Here is a 9896-nt window from a genome sequence, read left to right as displayed (position 1 = left end):
AGTAAAACTGAGGGAACCCACTGCCCACACAGAGCAACAGGAGTGCGAAACTCCCAGATTGTCAATCCTTTGAGATACCCTAAAATATCTAATTTCAAGAGAAATATTTCAGGGATCATTTTTGGCAAAAAAAATGAAAATGAGAAGAAAACAGATCTGCCCAGTTTAAAATCTAATGGCAAAGCTTCCATTATTTTTAATGGACCCAAGGAAAAGCAAAAAGTCTGAAGTATTCCCCAATAAGTGACGGTCTCAACACATCGGTGGATGAAAGAGGTAGCAACAATCTCCTATATGTATGACCGCTCTGTCCTCCTACGGGATCTGGAATATGTAGAGGTTGCAGTTTTGGCTGCTGACTGCTTTTGTCTCATATACCATCCATGCATCCTTTCTCTGCCCGTTTCTGCAATCACAGTCTGCCAAACTCAGTTCCATCAAAAACAGAGAATAGCTTTGCCTTTTCTCAAAAAAAGGGGGGGAAAAAAGTAAATAGTGAGAAAAAGAGAGAGGAAAAAGGCAATTTGAAAAATCTTAGAGTATTAAATTGTCACATTTATTCTGAATACTTTATCTTTAAGAAAACATCTACCAGTCATGAGTTTGCTCTTTAACCTTTATGCAACTCCTGCTACAAAACAGTGGTTTAAATGACTGTTTCAGTCATGTTTTATGAAACTACATGAAGTAACCAGCCCGCTTTGGTAAATCCCCCTGCCAAAACAAAATTACACCATAACACTTTCTTTAAAGAGAAAGCAAAACAAAGCTATGAATTTTTTTCTAATTATGCATTTTACATTTTTGTAATAGGGGAAGGTTTAACACATTAACAGTGTTACTTCTGCCCCCAGTGCTGGCTTCTTGGTAGTGTAGGTCCCTCAATTCCTCAGGCACCTCCCAGCTTGACCTGAAGAATTTCTGGAGCGCTTGTTTTCACTCACTCACAGGTTCTTAGAAGTGTCCACTGTGCAGAGATGGGAAGCTATCCCCCAGTCTAAACAGTACAGTACAGTGTATGCTTAGATGAACACACACCTGCATGCCATGTAAGTCTTTCCCCAAAGCACTAATTAGAAGTGGTCAGTGCTATAACTCTTCTGGCAATAATGGCGGCATTTAAATGGTAAGGGTAGCATTTTAGTAAACAGCCAGAGTTTTCCTCTGCTGTTCCTCCAAGACCCTGGTTGTCTTCCCTGACAGAGAATTTAAATCAAAACAGTGGCACTAAAACTTCAGTGTGGCAGTGCCTAAACAAGTCTGAGTGTAAGCATGAAGACAGCAAAAAATTCTCCATTTACAAAGTGTGAAGGACCTGAGACCAACGTGGGCACCCAGAAATACAAGCTAGTATCATGAGTTGTCTCTTGCTGTCAATACAGGAGAATTATTAAAGAACCTGATCTCAACAGAACAGTCAGGTGGTTATGAAACTGTGGTAAAACAGAAAAGCATCCCTGTAGGCAAGGCTGTCAAGGCTACAAAAATCTGAAAGTAAAATTCATATAAATAATTATCTGGAACGAATGAGGCAAGAAAGAAAGACAAATACTGTCAAGAGAGAATAAAATACAGATTTAAAACCCAAGCTGCATCAAATGAGACACATGAAAGCCAGCTATTGCTATAAAATACAAGAGCAACAGTGCTGGGGTGATTCTATTACAGTAGAAAAAATGGTACTCTTAAAAAAAGTTAATCAAACCAGGAATATTCATAAATTGCTAGTTAATCTAACTTTACTTCTCAGGTGTTCTCAATTTCCATTTTGAACACAATTGAAGAAGATGAATATGTAAATTAATCTAATCCTGGAATTAATTTTCATCATAACTGCTGAATATTTGTACACAAATACCATACTGCTGAAAGGCACCCTATACTTTTAATTTAATACTGTGAATCCATGAATGTCTCTTTGAACTGAATTAGCCAGCGAAACCCATGCTTTAACTGGGGACATGTTAGTGAAAACAAAGCTTCACAATTTATGTGTCTTAGAAAGGACATTTTACTGGAGGAAAAGTGCAAACTTCTAAAAAGTTTATACACTGTCATCAAGAGCTACACATAAACATTTCCAAAGGAAATGCAAGAACCACTAGTGTGTGGTTACCAGTGCTTCATATAATCATTTTTACAGGCTCACAAAATCCTTGCTGCACCAAAAGCCTTTGGGACCTTGTTTTGTTAGCCATTATACTACACTTGCCCCAAGCTGATCTTTCCTACCTTTGTGCTTGCCATAAGAGACTGAAGAAACATCCCATCTCTTCCCCAGAGACATATTACTCATCAAGATTAATTCCCACATTCACCTTTCTTTTTCCCTCTCCTTCTTTCCTTTCCCTTGGCCTGAGGCGTAGACTTTTTGCCTAACCCCTGAATCCTTGTGCAGGTCCCCAGCTAGCTGGTTAATTCTGATGAGTCTCTTTGCCAGCATCAAGCTCCTTCCCCACCTGGCTCCCAAGCCTGAATCTCCAACCTACCAGCTAGCCTGCCTATCAGTAGGTGTTCACTTTCATTACCACCCACCTCCTTCTTCTGGCTTCTGACTTCCTCAGGGGCCAGATCTTCCCATCCCTGTCAACACTTCCTGTTCCTGTCCTGGAAAGACTATAAGCCCCCCAGTTGACTGGACATCAAGCAGCGCCCAGTATAAGCCATCAGTTTCATTACTATACTCAAAATTGCCCACCAGCAGTAACTATGAAAAGGAGATACTCATGGAGCCAGAGGCCAAGGCCTTTAGTATCTGCCCCCAAGAAACCCAGGAGTTAAAGCAAACGGAGCAGAAAAAGAATTGCTTCTTCCTTGTCAAGATCTCCTGGGAGGCAAAGGCAAACAATGAGTGTTTTCTCCTCCCCGGACCTCTGCAAGATGTCACTGAGGGCTTTAGACTTTGGGGAAGAACCAGTCTTACAGGGGCCAAGAAGATGTGAGAGGTAGCTGAGGTATCTCTCACATCTCTGTGGCCACCAATTCTACAAAGGGAGAGCAAGTCTGACCTGTCAGCTAGCAGGATCAGTGCGATAACAGCAACATACTCCAGGGCACTTGTTTTGGCCTCAGCTTTGAGGTGTAGAAGCCATTTAGATCCATCTTACAATATGCTACATTGTGACTGAATTGCAACCGAGTGAAGATACTTATGTATGAATATATTTGTGTATATGTGTGTGTGTGTATATATATATAAAGCTATACGTACACACACACATATATATAAAGCTATACATATATATATTTTTTTATATATATAAAACACCATCAAGGAACAAGAGATTTCTGTGATGAGAGTATTTAGAAAACTGACAAATCAGGCCAGGGTTAAATATTAAAAATAAAACACTGCCAAATTCATTCATTAACAACACACTCGTGCTAATGGTTCATTAGTAATCATTATCACTGCACCTACAGAACCACATAGTCTGTAATACTTACATCCTAAAATACCTGGGAGTATACAGTATCATGGAGCTGATGCCATGTAGGTAGCATTGATGACTATGGTTCTTGGTCTCAGAGGCCAAGGTGAAGCAGGCTTGTCTTCTTTCTTCTCTATCTTTCCTTGGTCATCATAGGTGTTTTATGATTCTCATGACCCCAAATAAAAAGAAATCTCAACTGCTCCCAGTGCTGCTTATCTTGTTTTTGGTTTTGCCAGTAATCCCTCATGTGTATTTGCCAGGATGCCCTCCCTGTTTGGAGTCACTTGCACTTGTCTAGTTCTTTACTTTTTTGCTCACAAGTTCTGCCACTTGGGTTCCTGTTTACATGTTCTCACGTACCTTTGATGTGCAAGTGCACAACTCTTTGTTTGTTTCTTTTGTGATCATGCTGCTCACACACTTCTGTGAAATGCTTAAATATTGTGTCTGGCCATCACAGCTAAACAAAATGCTTATGCGCTGTAGATTACGCTGTTTTAGTGCACTTGTATTTCGGTTCAAAGCAAGAGAATATTAATTATATCCTAATTAGCACATTTATAATTTATAGATGTCACAGACCTCTGCTGAGGATACAGCTGCATTGCCTACATATTCTCAAGAATGTTTTTTGCTGGCAGTTCTTTGCTTTTGCACTATTATGGTACACAAAGGCTTTCTTATTGTAAGTTCACTAGGATCTTTTACTGCTTAGAAGGTACTGCTGCAGGTGTTGCTTACACCACATATATCCTGGCACAAATCTAGTTTCCATTTTTAAAGCATCTCATGAAGGAAGGTGACAGTCATTTGAAAATAATGGTGTAAGAAATCCATGCTTATAGCCAATAAGAGCATTGTAATTAATGCTACCACCACGCAACATTCAAAATGTGGCACGCTGGTTTGTGAGATGTAGCATTCTCCTTTTTCTCTCTGGGATTTCTTGGACAGAAAGATGTGCCATGTCTGTATCATGCATACAATGTAGAATTGATCAGAGCATCTCAGACAAGTGGCCAAAATCATCTTTTACCATAAAGTCAGGAGAGAAATAGAAAACTTGTCAGGGTGATAGATGACTTGTAACTTTCCTTCCCCCAAAGGAAATAGAGACATCAAATATGCATACATCTTTGCAAAATTAATCTTCAGTAGATACCTGAAACATTAAAAAAAAAAAGAGAGAGATAAGGAATAAGCAAATAACCAAATGGTCCAATTTCCACTTTCAAGAAGCCTGTGAATATTTGGGATAAGGGAAGAAGGAGATTGGGTGCCAGAAGGAGAACAGAAAAAAGGAGGCAATAGATACAAAAAGAATGGCAAGGAAAAATACAAGTCTAGGAAATGAAATGGCATAAAAAATGGAAGATAAATGTGAAATGTACACATTTTAAAGGGAAAGTAAAACAAATATAATAGGAGGAAAAGTAGAAGAATTCTAGCAAGACTGCATCATACTGCATCTGAGGCAAAACAGCCACAGGGAAAGAATAAGGACACAAAAGTCATATTGCTTTAATCATAATATGTAGTTACAGTAGTAAAACCTCCTGAGCATAGATTGAGCAGTATAGATCTAAATGTGTTTGTATCAGCAGAGCATATTCCTGAAAGAGACAGAAGATTTGAAAGGCAGGAATACAGCTAATAGCAGCAAAGCAAAGAGAAAGTGATGGTCAAGTTTGAAAGGAAGATAAGGAACTGCACATTATACTCAGCAATAACAACAGAGCAGGATTTTCATGGTGCCTCTTAAATTTTATTGCAGAAAAGCTTCACTTCCACAATCAAACAAAATAAACCCAACTTTCAAACCAAGAATTCAAAATCTCTTGTGCCTTCTCATGCCAAAATATTTCAGACATGGACTTAGACTGCACACTTCCTGGTATATACACTGCAGAGAATATTCACATCAGCTTAGGCAATTGCATTGCTGCCTACATACAAACTAGAGGTTCTGGCCTTTACCACATCTGATGGTAACACTTATCATCACAAAAGTTACCATCAGCTGTGATAAAGGTCACCTCTCAGTGAACCTTTGCACATTAATTTTCTTATCACTTCTATGAGTTATCTGTAGTCAATCACCTTACGCTTGTATTCGCCTATCTGGCTTGTACATTTTGTCACTTGATACAGGCATATGAGCCATCCTTGCACCACAGGAATCTCTTTTTCCTCTAAAATTCCTTGGTTCCATTTACCATATACACTGGCTTATCCCTAATATCCACAGAAGAATGGGAGCCAATTTAGCGCAAGCGAAATCAACAGCGCATTGTGTTGGTGACAATGGACTTCACTTGCTTAAAGGTTTGGGCTTCTCACTTCAACTCTTTCCATTGCACCTAAATTGAATGCCTGAGGTAGGTGACAAGAGTACTCATACACTGGACAGAGATCCACTAAAGTTAATAACATGACTCTGGAGAAATAACACAGTATTGATATATTTTGAACACATTTTCAAATGCAGTTATGAATCACATCAAAGATATCAAGATTGCTGTACAGACTAATCCTCTTTTCTCTTGAGCTTCAGAGCAATTATGCTGCATTTGAGACACCATGGATTTCAGCTGACTGAATCACTGCCTGGGTGCCAAGAGCATCTTGATAGATCTGATAAGTTAGATAATTCATGCACAGCTGATCAGCAGTTACTGTTATGCTTGTCCCTTTCTACCATTAACATTTTTGCAGCTGTTTTGCTTTCTTAGAAGGAAGATAATAAAGATCCACACGATACAGGCCAGAGTCTCCATTATTAGTATGCAAAAGAAACTTTTGTTAATGTCTACTGACAGCATGAATATTTAAATGATTCAGCCTGGTGTCCTTTAGTCACAGTCTCTTGAGGGCAAAGGCTTTCTGTATAGCAGCAGGGACCACTTCCTCACTAAACACTGATGCTCAGTTAATCCAAGCTGTAATTAGTTGGTTTTCTTTTATTGTGTATTCATGTCTAAAAGGGATTTTTACACCAATTTATCACATTTAACAAACCAGTGCAAAGCAGGATTGGACCCGCTGTAATTATTGTATTCATTTTCACACCAAGTCAATACAGAGTATCCATTTTAATTCTAGCGTAAGCAGGCACATCATTGCAGAAGCTGATCTTAATGCAGGAATCTGGAGTGACATCCAAGTTAGGCCAATCTTGAAGCCGACAGGGCTCCATCTCCCTACATTATGTATAATAAAATTCAGAGACATTCTTATATTAGAGAAATTTCCATAATGAAGCATAATCAGTGAAATTAAACTCATTAATACCTGAGCTAAGTGTATGTTAACATAGTAACAGGTAAGCTAATTGTTAGAGTAAAGATGCTGTTGGAGAGGCAGATCTCTGTCTGTGAGGCTACTAATACCAGCAGTTGCCTCAGCCATATAAATACAGGGAAAGTTACGTATCATTCCACTTCTCTCGAAAAGACAGATGCTATATATCAGAGAGACAATAGATTTACTAGCCAGGATTTCTCTGGGCACAAAACACAGGCTATTCTTTCTACATTCTGAGTCACAAAAGATTACCATCAGATGCGATGAAGGTCACCTCTCAGCAGACCATCACACGTTAATTTTCTAACCCCTTTTATAAGTTGTCTCTAGCTATGCACAGCCAATCACTTTATGTTTGGATTTGCCTAACTAGCTTGTGTATCTCATGCAACCAAGAGGAATTACAGATCTCTCACTACATGGGGAAAAAATGAGCATTTAGCAATAATTTTCAACAGTACCACTGCAGGGCTTCAGCTATTTAGCTGAGCCAGGTTTAAAAGGTTATGACCTACATACTGCAAGAGCTCTATTGTTGCTCAGAAGAGTTAGGATTAGAATTAATAGGGACCAAAACATCTGCAGAAAGGACGGTGCCACTGAGTTATGGATTGCACTGAGCTCTGTGCATGTTAAAGTACTGTCTCAAAACTGTTTATCCAACTCACACTCACTTGAGAGTATTACACTTGCTGGACTAATTTCCAGACTTGAGACGTGCATAGACTATGAGCCATCCCTGTACCACAGGAATCTCTTTTTCCTCCAAAATTCCTTGGTTTCATTTACTCTATGCAATGACCCATCCCAAATATCCACAGAAGAATGGGAGCCAATTTTGCAAAAGATTTATGTTGGTGACAATTGACTTCATTTGCTTCATTTCTCCTTTGTATAACCATTTACTTTTGCACAAAATCAGTATTAAAATCCACCTACCACCTGACCTCACAGTGTTTGCAATAGCATAAACAACTTTATAACTGCTATGGCACCCTGCAGCCTTTCCAATACGCTTCAGTTACTCTCTCACTTCCATATCAGTTGCAGCATGAGAAATCATCTTAAGAGATGCTGTTGCTTGGCAGTTGCTTACAGCCATGAAGCCTCATCCCACCTCCCACTGCCTATGAGACTACATCAGCAACAGAAAGTAGATCCTTTCCAGCAGGCCAAGTTAGTTGAATCATTTCTTTCTAGGAAACAGTTATGCAGACAGAATTTCTGTTGGTGCTTCTCTTGCACCAAGTCTTCCCTAGGGAGCTTGTTTCACATTTAGTGCCTTTTGCTTCTGGTCTTGTGATGGTCACCCTGGTGGTATCAAGCAGCTGTTTTGAGTTGCCAGTGGAAACATTGATGAATTGAAAAGTATCAGCGAAATAGATCAGCTCAGTGCAAAATGATGCTGCAATCAGGTTCCAATGGGATCAGTGACCCTCAAGATGGTTTGGGCTGGAGGAATTAAGGGGTTATTCCTGTGACACCATCAGAACTGGCTCCTGAGCAGCGCATGCATATCAAAAAATTATTCCTCACCACCATGAAAGTCACAAATACAGCATAGGAGAGCCAAGGAGTGTCCATTGCAGAGTCCTAAGTCAGATCTCCTGTAAAGAGAAAAACTGAGAGGCAAATGTGTCTCATGTCAGAATCAATGGCTCCATCCCGTGGTGTTAGTTTGGCTTGTGAGCAGGGTTGAGAAAATCCTCTCTCCTTCCATTGCACCCCCTGCAATGAGCTCTCTCATGCCTCGCTTACCAAAGCAAACATCACTACTGTGTTGTTTGAAGCAGCTTGCATAATTTGTCTCTCCAATATAAAGATGATAAAGCCAGTAGAAGCAAAAAGCTCACAATCAGCTACTAGGCACTGACTAACTAGAAATCTAGAAAAGCTCGTCCTCCTCTTACCTGTCCCATTAAATGGCTTGGAGATTGCAAACTGAAAATATATTTCCCATTTGCAGTATCAGTCCTCTTGCTATCATTTTGCTCCATCATTCTCTTGATTGTTATGAGTCTTCACTGTTGCTCACCTCCTGCAGATGCTTTCCTCTTAAACACACTGAAGAGCTAAATGTGTATTTATGGTTTGCAAGACATTTTGCTTAGCATTAAAGAGGAGAAAGCTGTATGAATCCCTTTATGTTCTATCACTGGGATGTATTTATCATTCCACAATCAAATAAAATGCAGGTTGGCATCAATTTTACTAAGAATAATAAGCCAAAATGTAATGTGAATACATAAAAAGTGTTGTTGACAGCTTGTTTACAAAATCCAGGACTTTAATGCAGATTTTGTTTTAGCACAAAACCTATTAACATAATAAGAATACTGTTTCAAACTTGCTATCCTCAGCTGCACTTTTTTGGAGGAGTCATACTTTCTCAGATACCCTGAAACTGTGCTTACAACATAGTCCTCACTGCCTGTAGTTCTGTGGATTTCCTGAGATTTTAAGAAGGCTCTTCAACCAATGGATATGGCTGCTGTTCCCAGTTCTCATGACAAATAGGTTTATTCTATTAAATGTTTGCAATTTGGGGACACATTATTTTGTAACCCTTCAAATTCAGATTTGCATGTGCAAATAGAGTAGTTAAATAGCTAAACTTCTAAAATATCTAATATCTAGAATTACCTGTCTTGCACATGGTAACATACATAAAAATATACATTTAAATCTGTGCTATCCAATGCTCGTATCTGCATGCAAATGTTTGTCCATGCTTCATACTGAAATTCACTGAAATACTGGAACATATATCTAAGTATTTAATTCACTACGATGCCAAATAGGCAAGTTTTAAATGAAAGATAAATAAATGATGCCTAAATTAATGTATTAGGGTTTATAGCCCACCTCCCTCTATGCTGTTGAAAGAATCTGAGTGAGGGAGAGCGAGGATGTGAAAATCCTGGATCTGTTTTCATGGGACAACATATTTTCCATGGTTATCTCAAAGGCACATTCTCAGTGACAAACTCATTCCCTTTGTTCCAATGCTGAGAGTGCAAATAGTACTATGATAAATAATGTTAAATATTCAATCCAAGCCCCACTTCAGGTAATTAATTAAGCAAGTGTTTCACCATTCAAGAAGAGCACAGAAGCTTTTTTAAAACAAAATGTGTACTTGAATATTGTCCTAAATAA

The sequence above is a fragment of the Dromaius novaehollandiae genome, chromosome 1 (assembly GCF_036370855.1).
Source record: "Dromaius novaehollandiae isolate bDroNov1 chromosome 1, bDroNov1.hap1, whole genome shotgun sequence".
In the NCBI taxonomy this organism is placed as follows: domain Eukaryota; kingdom Metazoa; phylum Chordata; class Aves; order Casuariiformes; family Dromaiidae; genus Dromaius; species Dromaius novaehollandiae.
The sequence above is the reverse complement of the archived record's forward strand: the minus strand, read 5'-3'. Positions refer to the sequence as shown.